This window comes from Ranitomeya variabilis, chromosome 4 (genome assembly GCF_051348905.1).
Source record: "Ranitomeya variabilis isolate aRanVar5 chromosome 4, aRanVar5.hap1, whole genome shotgun sequence".
Classification (NCBI taxonomy): domain Eukaryota; kingdom Metazoa; phylum Chordata; class Amphibia; order Anura; family Dendrobatidae; genus Ranitomeya; species Ranitomeya variabilis.
In genome coordinates, this window is record NC_135235.1 from 540,193,029 (window position 1) to 540,210,074 (window position 17,046).

General features: G+C 44.6%; 1 protein-coding gene across 1 annotated transcript in view; it reads right to left on the reverse strand.

Annotated features, from left to right (window-relative positions):
* The window catches only part of LOC143765631 (NXPE family member 2-like), a 354,683-nt gene extending 351,841 nt beyond the window's left edge, over positions 1-2,842 (reverse strand). The window contains exon 1 of the mRNA XM_077252479.1: positions 2,758-2,842. The gene's annotated coding sequence lies outside the window, so the exon portion shown is untranslated. The remainder of the gene's footprint in view (positions 1-2,757) is intronic.
* Between the last annotated feature and the right edge of the window lie 14,204 nt (positions 2,843-17,046).

A 17,046-nucleotide genomic window follows, 5' to 3' on the forward strand; every position in this document is an offset into this window, starting at 1 on the left:
CACAGACAGCGGCATTTAACTACCGCATCCGGCCGGGCGTCCGGAAATGACATGATCACATGATCGGGGGTCGGCGATGCATCAGGTAGGTAACCATAGAGGTCCTTGAGACCTCTATAGTTACTGATCCTCGGTACCTGTGAGCGCCACCCTGTGGACGGCGCTCACAGCACACCTCCATTTCTGCTGCATAGCAGTGATCTGATGATCGCTGTTAAGTAGCAGAGCCGATCGGGTTGTGCCTGCTTCTAGCCTCCTATGAAGGCTATAGAAGCATGGCAAAAGTTAAAAAAAAAAGTTAAAAAAAAATGTGAAAAAAATAAAAAAAACATAAAAGTTTAAATCACCCCCCTTTCGCCCCAATCAAAATAAATCAATTAAAAAAATGTGAAAAAATTAAAAAACAACATAAAAGTTTAATTCACCCCCCTTTGGCCCCATTCAAAATAAATCAATTAAAAAAAAAATCAAACCTACACATATTTGGCATCGCCGCGTTCAGAATCGCCCGATCTATCAATAAAAAAAAGCATTAACCTGATCGCTAAACAGCGTAATGAAAAAAAAAAATCGAAACGCCAGAATTACGTTTTTTTTGTCGCCGCGATATTGCATTAAAATGCAATAACGGGCGATCAAAAGAACATATCTGCACCAAAATGCTATCATTAAAAATGCCAGCTCGGCACGCAAAAAATAAGCCCTCAACCGACCCTAGATCACGAAAAATGGAGACGCTACAAGAAACGGAATATGTCGCAATTTTATTTTATTTTTTTTGCAAAGTTTGGAATTTTTTTCCACCACTTAGGTGAAAAATAACCTAGTCATGTTAGGTGTCTATGAACTCGTAGTGACCTGGAGAATCATAATGGTAGGTCAGTTTTAGCATTTGGTGAACCTAGCAAAAAAGCCAACCCGGGATTGACGTTACCCCTGCAGCGCAGCGCCGTTCCTTTGGAAGTTACAGCACTACCTCCCCTGCGAGTGTCTCGCCCCACAATAGCGCTTATTCCTCATTTCTCCAGGCGTATTAAGGCGCTTACTTTTCCCGGGCATTATCTGACGCTGACACCTGTGTGGGTCCATACAGGTTATTTGTGGCTTCCAGTACTTCGAAAACTGTTTCTGATGAAGGTCTTGTGATTAGACCGAAAACGTTTAATTGTTGAACTGGATGCACTTAATAAACGAATTGTTCACCTTTCATCGTTGCATACAAGATCGCCTGAGTGCCAAGTAATTTATTATTAATGTTTGACGGGTTGGATACCTAACTTGTGCACCTCCAAGAAGCCTTGAGTGCCGTGTTCACTACTTCAGCATTTGTCTTCTAGTCAGGGGGGCGGCACCGGCACAGTTTTAGTCACCACTCTGTGTATACAGAGTGGTGTCTGTAACTGTGCCCCCGGAATTGATTGAAAGCAGGCCCTGATGATGACCGAGCTGTCAGTCAGTGCCAGGGGGCAGTTACAGTCACTCTCTCTACACAGAATTGTGACTCAAGTCAAGCTGCCCATGTCTGATACCAGAATACTGCCGGGGGAATAAAGTTAATTTCCTCCCAGCGGCGTGGCTTTAACTTGGGGTTATTTAGTTTGGAAAAAGGAAGGCTAAGGGGTGATCTTATTACAATGTATAAATACATGAGACCTTTCTAATGACCTTTTTACTTGTAGACCTGAGACGGGGACAAGGGGGCATCCTCTACGTCTGGAGGAAAAAAGGTTTAAGCATAATAACAGACGCGGATTCTTTACTGTAAGAGCAGTGAGACTATGGAACTCTCTGCCGTATAATATTGTAATGAGTGATTCATTACTAAAATTTAAGAAGGGACTGGATGCCTTTCTTGAAAAGTATAATGTTACAGGTTATATAGACTAGATTCCTTGATAGGGCGTTGATCCAGGGAACTAATTTTTTTGCCTTCCTCTGGATCAACATGTTAGGGCATGTTAGGTTAGGATATGGGTTGAATTAGATGGACTTAGTTTTTAAGGTTGAAGTAAAACTTATGTTACTATGTATGTTACTATTAACCTGCAGATTAACACAATATCTGCAGGCTAATAGCTTTTTTTCGCGTGACAGGTTCCCTCCTCATAAAGTTCTGGCAATGTAAAAATAAAGAAGTGCAAACACTGAAGATTCTCTGTTGGCCTTAGTGGCTCAGTTCTTAAAAAGTTAAAGATAATCCTTTTAAAGATTGGATATAGTAACATGTATTTAAGTACCTGTCACCCTTCAAGTAAACCCTTCAGATTTTTCAGTCTTTTGATATCTAAACAAATCAGCTAACAATCTTTTTAGCAGTCAAGGATGTACCTACCATAAAAGCAGCAAATGCACTTTCTATCTGGTTCTTTTAAATAAAGTGCTGAATTCAGATATGGTATATCCATGTTAAAGATCCAACACCAAGAATTTCAAATATAAGAAAAAAGGAGTTATCAGTCTGCCACAACAGCATTTCAACTTTCTCCTTTGAAACTTGTTAAATAATAAAAGAATAAATAATATTTTTACCCATAATGGGCTTTCAAGGTAAATAAACAGATGTAGCAGAGGCAGAGCTGATGGTATCAGATATAGCAATGCTGAAGTTGTCATTTGGTAGAATAGCTTATGGTATTGTTAACTGAAATTTTACATAAGACTATAGGTAAATGTAATACAGTTATTAATATGTGCAAAATATCTCATACATCAGAAATATAAGTACATGACAGGCAATTAATGAAACACTTCACTTACCTATTGGAGCCAGATGTGAAAAATGGCAGATTGGAGTTTTGACGCTGTATGAAAGCAAATAGTAGAATGGCTTACTGATTTATACAGTCAGGGAGGTGTTACTACAATTCAGAAACATTCTTTGTTAGATGATACTATAGAATGTGTTGTAAAATTGCAAACCGTCACATCAAAGCCTTGGAAATTGTTGCAACATCTTAGTTATTATTATATATACTGATAACATATTTATAACTTGAGATAAATAAATTGTGCAAATTGTGAATTTTTGCAGTGTGGAACCAGTGAAGGTAACTTGCTCTGGTCTCTGAGCAGGATGGTGTGCCAGCACAGCTCATCCCAAATTGGGATAGAAAAAAACCTAAATCTGATTGTGATGTACTACTACAGTTCTGGAGCACATTGAAAATAGGAGTGATATCTCAGTCTGTGAATAATAATCCAACGATTGAAGTGATATAGGGAGGTGCTGACCTTCCATTGTTAGTGTGACTTTGAATTTATTGATCTGTTAACTTATCACGCATGTCTTTGGTACATTTTTGCAGATTTGCATTGCTTTCAATGGTGAAAAAACATTCCACAGGAAATGTAATTGTATAATTTTAATATCATATCTGGCCATGTGGTGTGTGAGATATGATCAGACACATTGAACGACTTTTTTTACATGGCCATCAGCCGGCCATCACTATTTGTAGAGGGCCATCAGGCAGCCCTTTCTATTGTTAGAGCGACAGAAGGTGTCTTGCGGACAGATGAGACCAAGATAGCGTTTTTTGCTAAAGGTACCTTCACACTCAGCAACTTTACAATGAGAACGACAACGATCCATGACGTTGCAGCGTCCTGGTTAGCGATCCCGTTGTGTTTGACACGCAGCAGCGATCTGGATCCCGCTGTGATATCGCTGGTCGGAGCTAGGAGTCCAGAACTTTATTTGGTTGTCAGGTCGGCGTGTATCGTCGTGTTTGACAGCAAAAGCAACGATGCCAGCAATGTATTACATGGAGCTAACGACCTGTGAGAACGATAAGTGAGTCACCGTTACGTCACAGGATCGCTCCTGCATTGTTCTGGAGCTGCTGTGTTTGACATCTCTACAGCGACCTAAACAGCGACGCTGCAGCGATCGGCTCGTTGTCTATATCGCTGCAGCATCGCTGAGTGTGACGGTACCTTAAAGCATATCATTCTACTGTTTAGTGTATGAATGAAGCCTACAAATAAAAGAGCACAGTAGTTACAGTCACAGATGGTGGAGGTTCAAAGATATTTTGGGTTGTTTTGCTGCCTGTGGCCCTGGGTGATGGGAAATGTGAAGATTCCAAAATAATTTTGGGTCGCAATGTAGTGCCCGGGGTCAGAAAGATGGGAATGCATCATAGTAGGTCATGGGTCTTCCAGCAGTACAAGGACCCCAAACATACTTAAAGAACCACCTAGAAAACTTTGGAAACAAAGCACTGGAGAGATCAGAAGTGGTAATTCCAGCTTCAGTAGCATAAAGTCTCCAACCACTACCTCCTATATACAGATGCAACAGAGAAACTGCGAATGGACACATTAAATAATATATTTTTTGCTTCCTTTGATGAATTTCTAAGTACATAACACCTTAAAAAACATGAATGAGTACATCAATGAGTACATGGAAAAAAACAGCAGCAAGGCTTGCAATTTTTAAGGCAATAATCCCTGTCATACTCTATACCTGCTGCCACACCTCACCCCACATGAATTGCAGATAAAAGTGGTAATATTATGACAGAATAGAATCTATTTGAATTAGCTTTGAGAAAAGCGATTATTTTTCATGTAGCAGCATCAAGGACTGTTATTTAGTGATGAGCGAGCATGCTCGGAAGTGCTCAGTGCTCGCCTGAGCATCGCAGTGCTTGTGATGCTCGGCGAGCAAAGACCATTTCTGGGGATGCTCGGTGGGAATCATTAGGTCTACATCAGACCTGGCAGCGTCCTGCTCACCACAGTCAACAGCGGACTTAGGCAGTGTAGGGATAGTTGCTGCAGAGATAGGGACAGATTTTGTGCTGTATAAGTTAGTGTAGGTATACCACATTGAATCCGCAAATCCATCTAAACCAACAGTCCTTCTTAGGAATAATTACAGTGTATATAAGTATCAGTGCTAAGAAGGCTAGGCAGGCATTGTATGTGGCATACTTCATTGCATACAGCAAGAGGGTCCATTGCAATACTGTCCATCTTCTGCTGCTGCCTATTAGAGATGTTCACAGTATATATACACTCACTGGCCACTTTATTAGGTACACCTGTCCAACTTCTTGTTAACACTTAATTTCTAATCAGCCAATCACATGGCGGCAACTCAGTGCATTTAGGCATGTAGACATGGTCAAGACAATCTCCTGCAGTTCAAACCGAGCATCAGTATGGGGAAGAAAGGTGATTTGAGTGCCTTTGAACGTGGCATGGTTGTTGGTGCCAGAAGGGCTGGTCTGAGTATTTCAGAAACTGCTGATCTACTAGGATTTTCACGCACAACCATCTCTAGGGTTTACAGAGAATGGCCCGAAAAAGAAAAAAAAATCCAGTGAGCGGCAGTTCTGTGGGCGGAAATGCCTTGTTGATGCCAGAGGTCAGAGGAGAATGGGCAGACTGGTTCGAGCTGATAGAAAGGCAACAGTGACTCAAATCGCCACCCGTTACAACCAAGGTAGGCCTAAGAGCATCTCTGAACTCACAGTGCGTCGAACTTTGAGGCAGATGGGCTACAGCAGCAGAAGACCACACCGGGTACCACTCCTTTCAGCTAAGAACAGGAAACTGAGGCTACAATTTGCACAAGCTCATCGAAATTGGACAGTAGAAGATTGGAAAAACGTTGCTTGGTCTGATGAGTCTCGATTTCTGCTGCGACATTCGGATGGTAGGGTCAGAATTTGGCGTAAACAACATGAAAGCATGGATCCATCCTGCCTTGTATGGAGCATCTTTAGGATGTGCAGCCGACAAATCTGCGGCAACTGTGTGATGCCATCATGTCAATATGGACCAAAATCTCTGAGGAATGCTTCCAGCACCTTGTTGAATCTATGCCACGAAGAATTGAGGCAGTTCTGAAGGCAAAAGGGGTCCAACCCGTTACTAGCATGGTGTACCTAATAAAGTGGCCGGTGAGTGTATATATATATATATATATATATTATATTATATATATTATATATATATAACCCCAGGTATCAGTGGCCAGGAATAATTTTTTTGGCATCTTAATACTGATCATATTCTTCAAAAGCAATAATGAGCACAAGGTTTTTTTTTGCTACATTTGATTGTTGGCAGTGCAAAATACATCCAGATCCTTTCTATATTACAGCATGAAAATTCAGCTATTTTAAAACAGGGGTTTGGCCATCTGAGCGATCACATCTCAGCGTGCTGAAAATTCTGCCATTTCTGGGCTACTGTAAAATTTTGTTGGAGTGTCATATACAAGCTAATGACACCAGTTTACTGAAAAAAAATAGTTACCTACAGGGCATTTATATTAACCCCTTCCTGACATTGGATGGGATAGTACGTCCGACGTCAGGTCCCCTGCTTTGATGCAGGGCTCCGCGGTGAGCCCGCATCAAAGCCGGGACATGTCAGCTGTTTTGAACAGCTGACATGTGCCCGCAATAGCGGCGGGTGAAATCGCGATTCACCCGCCGCTATTAACTAGTTAAATGCCGCTGTCAAACGCAGACAGTGGCATTTAACTACCGCATCCGGCCGAGCGGCCGGAAATGACGTCATCGCCGACCCCCGTCACATGATCGGGGGTCGGCGATGCTTCAGTATTGTAACCATAGAGGTCCTTGAGACCTCTATGGTTACTGATCGCCGGTAGCTGTGAGCGCCACCCTGTGGTCGGCGCTCACAGCACACCTGATTTTCTGCTGCATAGCAGCGATCTCATGATCGCTGTTATGTAGCAGAGGCGATCGAGTTGTGCCTGCTTCTAGCCTCCCATGGAGGCTATTGAAGCATGGCAAAAGTAAAAAAAAAAGTTAAAAAAAATGTGAAAAAATAAAAAAAAACTTTAAATCACCCCCCTTTCGCCCCAATCAAAATAAATCAATAAAAAAAAAATCAAACCTACACATATTTGGTATCGCCGCGTTCAGAATCGCCCGATCTATCAACAAAAAAAAAGCATTAACCTGATCGCTAAACGGCGTAATGAGAAAAAAATCCGAAACGCCAGAATTACGTTTTTTGGTCGCCGTGACATTGCATTAAAATGCAATAACGGGCGATCAAAAGAACGTATCTGCACCAAAATGGTATAATTAAAAACGCCAGCTCGGCACGCAAAAAATAAGCCTGCAACCGACCCCAGATCATGAAAAATGGAGACGCTACGAGTATCGGAAAATGGCGCAATTTTTTTTTTTTTTATAGCAAAGTTTGGAATTTTTTTTGACCACATAGGTAAAAAATAACCTAGTCATGTTAGGTGTCTCTGAACTCGTAATGACCTGGAGAATAATAATGGCAGGTCAGTTTTAGCATTTAGTGAACATAGCAAAAAAGCCAAGCAAAAAACAAGTGTGGGATTGCACTTTTTTGCAATTTCACCGCACTTGGAATTTTTTTCCCGTTTTCTAGTACACGACATGGTAAAACCAATGATGTCGTTCAAAATTACAACTCGTCCCGCAAAAAATAAGCCCTCACATGGCCAAATTGAAGGAAAAGTAAAAAAGTTATGGCTCTGGGAAGGAGGGGAGTGAAAAACGAATACGGAAAAACGGAAAATCCCACGGTCATGAAGGGGTTAAACAGGGGTTTGGCCATCACAGCGATCACATCTGAGTGCCCTGAAAATCCTGCCATTTATGGGCTACTGTAAAATTTTGTTGGAGTGTCTTAGGCTACTTTCACACTAGCGTCGTACTCAGCCCGTCGCAGTGCGTCGGGCCGACGTACCGACGCTAGCAGTGAATGCGCTGCACAACGGGGGCAGTGGATGCTGTTTTTCCACGCATCTGCTGCCCTATTGTGAGGTGCGGGGAGGTGGGGGCGGAGTTCCGGCCGCACATGCGCGGTCGGAAATGGCGGTCCGTCGGCAGCAAAAAACGTTACATGTAATGATTTTTGCAGCCGACGGTCCGCCACAACACGGCGCAACCGTCGCACAGACCAGGTCCGGAGGGGACAAGAACAGGGCACACATTTGTCACTGGGTTGTCAGTTTCCTAGTCTGAAGGTGAAGGAAGTGGTAAATTGGTCTGAGTGTCCATTTTCTCCACAATTCCAGCACTTTACTGTTTCTAAGTCCTTAGGTCCCTCACTACGTCTCTACTGTTTTCCTTGTACTCCAGCATACATGACACGTCTTATTGTCCTAGTTTGTTGAACTCTTTAGCGACTTTCAGGAGATCTTTTGGATCTACATTTCTCCATTCAGGTCTGGCTCTCTGTATTGCGTCTCGTAAGTCTTTGGTCATACCGTCAATGAATGTATTTACCAATACTTTAACATCAAGTGGGTTTACTGGACTGTACCCCATGTCTTCCCATTTCAGCTGTAACCGTCCAAAGTACATCTCTACACTCTCTCCTTTTGTCACATCTGTAAAAGACTTAATTTGCATCCTAGTACATCACCTGCTTTTGTGCTCACTAACTCCCTAGGCCTGCCCAGGTGCACTTATACGTCCATCATATTGTCTTTATCTGAAAAATGGGAAAGGTTGGTTCTCAGGGTCAGCCAATTGTTTTTGCGTAGCTAGCTAGTCAGAGGGCCTCCATGCATGTGTGCTGCAGAAACAAAAACCAGACACTTATCTTTGCTTATTTGGCAGCAGGGCAGGAGGAACCAGACAGAGATGCAAAACCTCCAAGAACAATGGACAACTGGCCAGGACTAATGAATCCTGCACACCTAAATACCCTAGTAAGAACTGCAATCAGCAGGGACACCTGCCCAGGATTGCAACCCAGGGACAACTGCATTACCACCAACAACCACCGGAGGGAACCCAAGAGCAGAATTCACAACAGGGCCCTGACTGCACACAGAATAAGTTACCCATGGCTTCAACTTATCCGCTCAACAACACCGAGCAGGTTACACCACCTACCACTCGGTAAATCAGCTGGCTAGCACAGCTCCATGGAACGGCAAGGTTACACCACCTAATGCCGTTGGCTGACTGTAGCAGGTTACACCACCTATACTACATCAGCTGTGCAGTTGGCTACCTCCTCTGTTGATCCTCAATTTGCTATATCAATCACTCAACTTGAAGCAGGAGAATCTTTTTCCAGTCTTTCAATCACTTACAAGTTTTCCTTCTAAAACAAGGCACAGTTCTTTTCACTTTCAACTTCCAACTTACAATATTGTACTATTGTTTAAACACAAATGATGGAAAACATTGTTCAGATGCCGAGGATTGCAGGCCCTAGGTCAATCAGGGTTGCCCCCATAGTCTACAGCTCCTGCACATCTGTCAGGACTCTGGATTCCCTATTTTCATTTTTGGTACTTTTTGCCCTTTTCCAAGATGGTATCTGCTGCCTCACTTCTGCTCATGTGATCCGCCTTCCCTGTCTTTATAACCCTGGTTCACATCCAACTCCTTGCCTGTGTATTCTGCTAGAATTCCTGGCTTGTGCTACAAGAGACTTTCCTCTTCAGATACTCCGGCTCCGCCTCCTTAGCACACCTGCTCAGCTCTCAGTGGTGTCTGTGCTGCAAGCTGTTTTTGCCTGTGTCTATCTGCAATCTTCTCCTGCCTGTTAGGACACGTAAGCTCTGCCTGCTACAGCCAATCTAGTTTGGTATCCTCTGCCAGTTTGACTGTTTCTGAACTTGAAGCTCTGCACTGCTTCTGGTCTCTTTTCTAGTGACTGCCAAACCCTATTAATGAACTGTGTCTTATTATCTGCTTCTTCACAGAGGGTGCTACACCCATAAGACTTTGCCCGCAGCAGAGCTGCAAATGAACTACTCCTAAGAAGGACCTTGTTTGCTATTTACTTGAACTGTTGTGCACATGCTGCATCCACGTTAGTGCATATAAACACTGACTCTGCCTGCAGCAGAGATGCTAAGGCACTTCTCGTGATATCATCTTGTTTGCTGTGTTTGAACTTGCTCACGCCTTGCACCAGTGTTCATTTGAATAATACAGACTTTACACTGCACTTTGGTTCAGTTGCATTATTTGTCTCAAGCCAAGAGATTCCTGAGTGTACCAATATAACTGTTACAACATCCTCCTCCAAATCCTCCTCTTCTTCAGCCTTCATCTCTGAAATGACCACAACAGTCACAAGCAGGAAGAGGTGCTGGGTACTCTCACAAGGAGTGTAAAGTTTGGAAGATGCTGAGGGAGTACCTTGCTGACCGTACCAATGTCCTACGTGATTCCTCTGTGTGCCTTAAAATTATTGGGTATCCAATCTGGACACTTTGCATGAAGTGGTTCTCTATGTCTTAGATGTTCTGGCCAGCCCTGTTGCTTGCGTTTTGTCAGAGCAGGTATTTAGTGCCGCTGGTGGAATTATAACTGATAATCGCATCCACCTGTCAACTGAAAATGCTGACAGGCTGACTCTTATAAAAATGAACAAGGGCTGGATTGGGCCAGCAGTGACTGATTAAAAAGCCCTGTAGTAGAGGGGGAGGTATGTCAGTATTGGTTTGGAAGCAGACAGAGCAGTTGTCTGCAGAGCTCTTTCTGTGTGGAGCAACACAGGGGCAAGATGAACCAAGTGGACCGACACCCTGCATCCCGGGCTGTCTTGTGTTTGCCAGGCTGCAATCCAGAGGATAGTGTGAGGTGCGCGGCATGAGTAGAGAGACTTGGTACCGGCGCGCGGTTGCCCCAGGGAAACTGGACAAAAGGAAGTCTCGCCTGTGTAGGGACTGAAAACTAAAGCCGTTTACTGTGTATTTCTAATGGACTGTGTGAAGAAGCCATGTACTGTGTATTTTCCATTGGTCTGGATGAAGAAGCCATTTACTGTGTATTGCTAATAGACTGTGTGAAGTAACACAATAAAGTAACATTTTGTTTGAACTTGCTTGGGTCAGTGCCATTCCACTACATATCGTCCTGCCACTGCATCACAAGCCTCAACACTGCAATTTTCCAATGCAGGTTCTTCAGGCTCAACACTTAAATGTTCTACTGCCAGGTGTTCAGCCTCAACAGTGACATTCTCCAATGCAAGTTCTTCAGGCTCAAAACTGAAATGCTCCTCTGTCGGGTGTTCAGTCTAAACACTGCATTGCTCCAATGCCAGGTCTTTATCCTCAACACTGCAATTTTGCAATGCAGGTTCTTCAGGCACAACAATGAAATGCTCCACTGTCGGGTGTTCAGCCTCAACACTGACAGTCTCCAATGCAGGCTCTTCAGACTCAACACTGAAATGCTCCACTGCCAGGTGTCCAGCCTCAAAACTGCAATGTTCCAATGCCAGGTCTTCATCCTCAATACTGCAATTCTCCAATGTAAGTTCTTCAGGCTCAACACTGCAATTCACTACATAGGCAAATAGTATGGGATCACCAACTTCTTAATAATGAGAACTTTAGTTTCATGTGGCCATCCAGAAACCACCGGAGACTAGACGGAGGTGGACATGACTTGGGGATGGGTGGACTGAGAACTCCTGCAGCTTTTGTTTGTATTGTGGTGTAGATTTTAAACAAGAGTGTTGTTGCTTTAAGAGGAAGGAGTTTAGATGTTTGTGCCTGGTGTATTACTGTAAGGAGGGTGGGGCTTATATAGGGAGACAACTCTGGCTCTCCCTCTTTCTCTCACAGGATGGACAGGAGGAAACATGTCTGCAGTTTCAGGGAGTACAATACTGGGGTTATCACCTCACATTATAGCTGATAGGAGTATATTCACCTCACACATCATGTATTAGTGTAGTATCAGCTCCTACATCATATATGGGATCAATTTTACCTCAGAAATTCATGTAGCCACCATGTTCATGGTATGAGCTCGTACATCTTATTTGGGAGCAATATTACCTCAGAGATTCATGTAGCTGCCATGTTCCTTCATGGGTCTGTTACAAGTTGCCTCACACTGCAGAGACAGCTCCTGTGTGACCTCCATACACACATGGCTGTTGTATCACATTTCTGCTGTATTATACAGAGTCTTCATGAGTTTTGGGTATATGTCTGTTTGGTCAGAGCATTAAAACATAGTGTCTGCTATTGCTAGCGTGGAGTTGGGCAGTTACAGGTACTAGTCACTGGTGAGAGGGAGCAGTAACGGGATGGTGTGTGTATATATATATATATATATATATATATATATATATATATATATATATATATATATATATATATATATATACACCGTACATATATGATGGTAAGAGGCTGCACTTCATGTCTGTGCATTGTATGCTGCTGTGTGCTGATTCCCCCCTTCCCATTTATGGAGTCTGGTGACCTGTATGTGACCTCATCTCTGCTACAGTACAGTCTGATGATGCTGGGTGTACAGATCCAGCATAACAGGTTACTCTCACTATATATGTGATATATGAGTAAAGGCTCCATCTCTGCGCAGCGTGCTTGTTATTTATACACATAGCTCCCAACCGTCCCTCATTGTGCGGGACTGTACTGGTTTTGAGCCTTTGCCACGCTGTCCAGCATGGGACGCTCTGCTTCCCGCAGACAGCAGGACCGACACGCCCCCTTGTGTTAAGCCATGCCCCGGGCCCTTACCCTTCCATATGGCTAAAAAAAAAACACAAGAGGAAAGACCTCTACTATTCTAAACAAAAAAGAAACCCAGTATACAGGAGGAGATGCTTACCTGTTCAAGGCCTCCAACAATTGCACTAACCAAGGTACAGCGGACCCAAGTTAAGATGGCAAATACACAGGTGCAATAATACCGATAATGCAGCCACCCTACAATCAGGAATTGGCCGCTTGGTGCACCTGTGCAAGCAAATAGTCTGTATGTGGCGTGTTCACACAGGAATGCAAAGTATATGGCTCAAAGCCTATTAATGAAGCCATGTAGCGGGCTCACCATAATGCATCCTGTGTGAACAGAGGCCACAGTGTACAAAGCCATCTAGGGTCCAGCCGCCCCCTGGAAAAATATACAGTGCACCAAAAACATAACAATGTATGCAAGGTATTGGTCGATATTATGGCCACAATATTTAAGCTGCCAACCCGCGTCAAGGGTCCTTACATATTGGCAGTCCTAATCTAAAAAAACACCATAAGGGTACGTGTCCACGTTCAGGAAACGCTGCGTGTTTGACGCTGCGTGGGGCCGCAGCATCAAACACGCAGTGTCCAGATGTTCCAGCACAGTGGAGGGGATTTTTGAAATCCCGTGTCCACTATGCGTGGAAACACGCATCCGTCGGTCCTGTGACTCTGGACATGCTGCGCGTCTTTTAAGATCGCAGCATGTCTGTGTTCCTTGCAGCGACGCTGCGCCGCCACAAGGAATAACACAGGGCCTTATGCGAGGGGTGCGATGATGCCGGATGTGTGCAATGAACACATCCAGCATCATCACGTCCCAGAAGGGGGCGGGGCTTAGCGCCGAGCGGGTTTGCCGCTCCAATGATACCGCCGGCCATCCTGATTGTGGACACATACCCTAAGAGGAAAGACCTCCACTATTCTAAACAAAAAAAAAAGTATACAGGCAGAGATGCTTACCTGTTCAAGGCCTCCAACAATTGCACTAACCAAGGTACAGCGGACCCAAGTTAAGATGGCAAATACACAGGTGCAATAATACTGATAATGCAGCCACCCTACAATCAGGAATTGGCCGCTTGGTGCACCTGTGCAAACAAATAGTCTGTATGTGACGTGTTCACACAGGAATGCAAAGTATAAGGCTCAAAGCCTATTAACGATGCCATGTAGCAGGCTCACCATAATGCATCCCGTGTGAACAGAGGCCACAGTGTACAGAGCCATCTAGGGCCCAGCCACCCCCTGGAAAAATATACAGTGCACCAAAAACATTACAATGTAAGCAAGGTATTGTCGATATTATGGCCACTATATTTAAGCTGCCAACCCGCGTCAAGGGTCCTTACATATTGGCAGTCCTAGTCTAAAAAAACACCATAAGAGGAAAGACCTCCACTATTCTAAACAAAAAAAAACAGTATACAGGCAGAGATGCTTACCTGTTCAAGACCTCCAACAATTGCACTAACCAAGGTACAGCGGACCCAAGTTAAGATGGCAAATACACAGGTGCAATAATACCGATAATGCAGCCACCCTACAATCAGGAATTGGCCGCTTGGTGCACCTGTGCAAACAAATAGTCTGTGTGTGGCGTGTTCACACAGGAATGCAAAGTATATGGCTCAAAGCCTATTACTGACGCCATGTATCGGGCTCACCATTGTTACCATTGTAACTTGGGTCCGCTGTACCTTGGTTAGTGCAATTGTTGGAGGCCTTGAACAGGTAAGCATCTCTGCCTTCCATATGTCTGCCTGCTTTCTGTGCACAGGACCTGTGATGAGGTCACAGGAGGGGAGGAGTCAGGGGTCACATGATGGGGATCTCCGTGGATTGCAGGACTCGGCTCTGTGCTGGTTGCCAATTTTCCACATGGTACTGCAGGATGAGGTAAGTAATGCCTTGTGTGGGGTCAGGAGGTGTATAGTGTGGATGTAGCAGAGCCATGTGTGTATGAGGTGTATGGAGCGGAGCCATGTGTGTATGAGGTGTATGGAGCGGAGTCATTTGTGTATGAGGTGTATGGAGCAGAACCGTGTGTGCGCGAAGTGAATGGAGCGGAGCCGTGTGTGTATGAGGTGTATGGAGCAGAGCTGTGTGTGTATGGAGCGGAGCCGTGTGTGTATGAGGTGTAAGGAGTGGAGCCATGTGTGTATGAGGTGTATGGAGCGGAGCCGTGTGTGTATGAGGTGTATGGAGCGGAGCCGTGTGTGTATGAGGTGTATGGAGCAGAGCCGTGTATGTATGAGGTGTATGGAGTGGAGATAAATGTGTACGAAGTATATGGAGCAGAGCCATGTGTGTATGATGGGTATGGAGCGGAGCTGTGGGTGTATTAGGTGTACGGAGCGGAACTAAATGTGTACGAGGTGTACGGAGCGGAGCCGCGTGTGTACGAGGTGTATGGAGTGGAGCCCGTGTGTACGGAGCGGAGCTGTGTGTGCAAAGTGTACGGAGTGCAGCCGCATGTGTAGGAGTAGCTATGTGTGGCCATTATATGGTACGAAGTATCATGTGCGGCCAATATACAGTATGGAGCATCATGTGCGGCCAATATACAGTATGGAGCATCATGTGCGGTCATTATACAGTATGGAGCATCATGTGCGGTCATTATACAGTATGGAGCATCATGTGCGGTCATTATACAGTATGGAGCATCATGTGCGGTCATTATACAGTATGGAGCATCATGTGCGGTCATTATACAGTATGGAGAATCATGTGTGGCCATTATACAGTATGGAGCACTGTGTGGCCATATTTTTTGTTTATAATTATTGTATATGAAACAGTGTGATCAGCAGTGCTAAATGGGTGTGGTTAGGACGTGGATATGGGTGTGACTAATTTTGAATGGGTGTGGTCAGAGGCGTGGCCTAAAATTTGCCGCGGCGCGCGCCGCAAACTTTATCCCTCTTTCCCATCTTCAAAAGTTGGGAGGTATGTATGCAGACTTTGAGTACATGTTAGATCCTGGGTCTCCAGGTTACTTTCCTTGCTGCACATATAATCTGTGCATGACTTCCAAATTCGTGCTTTATTTCTGGAGATATGGCAGCCTTTAGTCCTATTATGTTGCATGCTGTCCTGCCTGATATATCCACCCCTTTTTCTGTATATTGTCCCCTTCATATGTTTGCAGGATCGGGTTATACCCACTGAGCACTTATTTATATTACCTAAGATGGTGGATAGCACAAGCCTGAGTGGATTACCTGGAGCCTTACTATATATATTTTATCAGGTGTCAATAATAATTTGGGGAGTAATTCAGCACATGGTGTGGTGGTGAGTGGGGCACTAATAACGCAGCATATGGCAGGCAGTGAGTGGGCACTACTAACGCAGTCATGGCGGGCAGTGAGTGGACACTAATAGCTCAGCACATGGCGGGCAGTGAGTGGGCACTCCTAGTGTGATGCTGCACCTTACGCTGGAGAACACATCATGGGCCCAGTTTTCATCTCTGTGTCTCGTCTATTGTGTGTAGGTAGCGTGACTGACTGGGGACACAGACCTTGCAGTTTTCTGCACATACACTTATGGCTGCAGGCAGCTTATACTAGACCTACATATTATATTTTCTTACAATATATGTGCAGCTGGTGATTAGAGATCCTGTCTGTAACTGCTGTAGAGGAGCAGGCGGCTTCTTTATTGTTACAGCATATAACACAGCATTGCCCATCATTGAATTTATCTGACCTTATGATGGGACATTTTCCAGTATCAACCTGTAATTAGTGTTGAGCATTCCGATACCGCAAGTATCGGGTATCGTCCGATACTTGCGGGTATCGGAATTCCGATACCGAGATCCGATACTTTTGTGGTATCGGGTATCGGTATCGAAACAACATTAATGTGTAAAATTAAGAATTAAAATAAAAAATATTGCTATACTCACCTCTCCGACGCAGCCTGGACCTCACCGAGGGAACCGGCAGCGTTCTTTGCTTAAAATGCGCGCTTTTACTTCCTTCCGTGACGTCACGGCTTGTGATTGGTCGCGTGCCGCCCATGTGGCCGCGACGCGACCAATCACAGCAAGCCGTGACGTAATTTTCAGGTCCTCAATGCCTAATTCTAGGCATTCAGGAATTTAAAATTACGTTCCGGCTTGTGATTGGTCGCGTCGCCCAGGTGACCGCGACGCGACCAATCACAAGCCGTGACGTCACGGGAGGCAGGAGACGCGCGCATTTTTAAAATTACGTCACGGCTTGTGATTGGTTGCGTGCCGCCCATGTGACCGCGACGCGACCAATCACAGCAAGCCGTGACGTAATTTCAGGTCCTCAATGCAGAAATAGGCATCAGGACCTGAAATTACATCACGGCTTGCTGTGATTGGTCGCATCGCGGTCACATGGGCGGCACGCAACCAATCACAAGCCGTGACGTAATTTTAAAAATGCGCGCGTCTCCTGCCTCCCGTGACGTCACGGCTTGTGATTGGTCGCGTCGCCCATGTGACCGCGACACGACCAATCACAAGCCGGAACGTAATTTTAAAAATGCGCGCGTCTCCT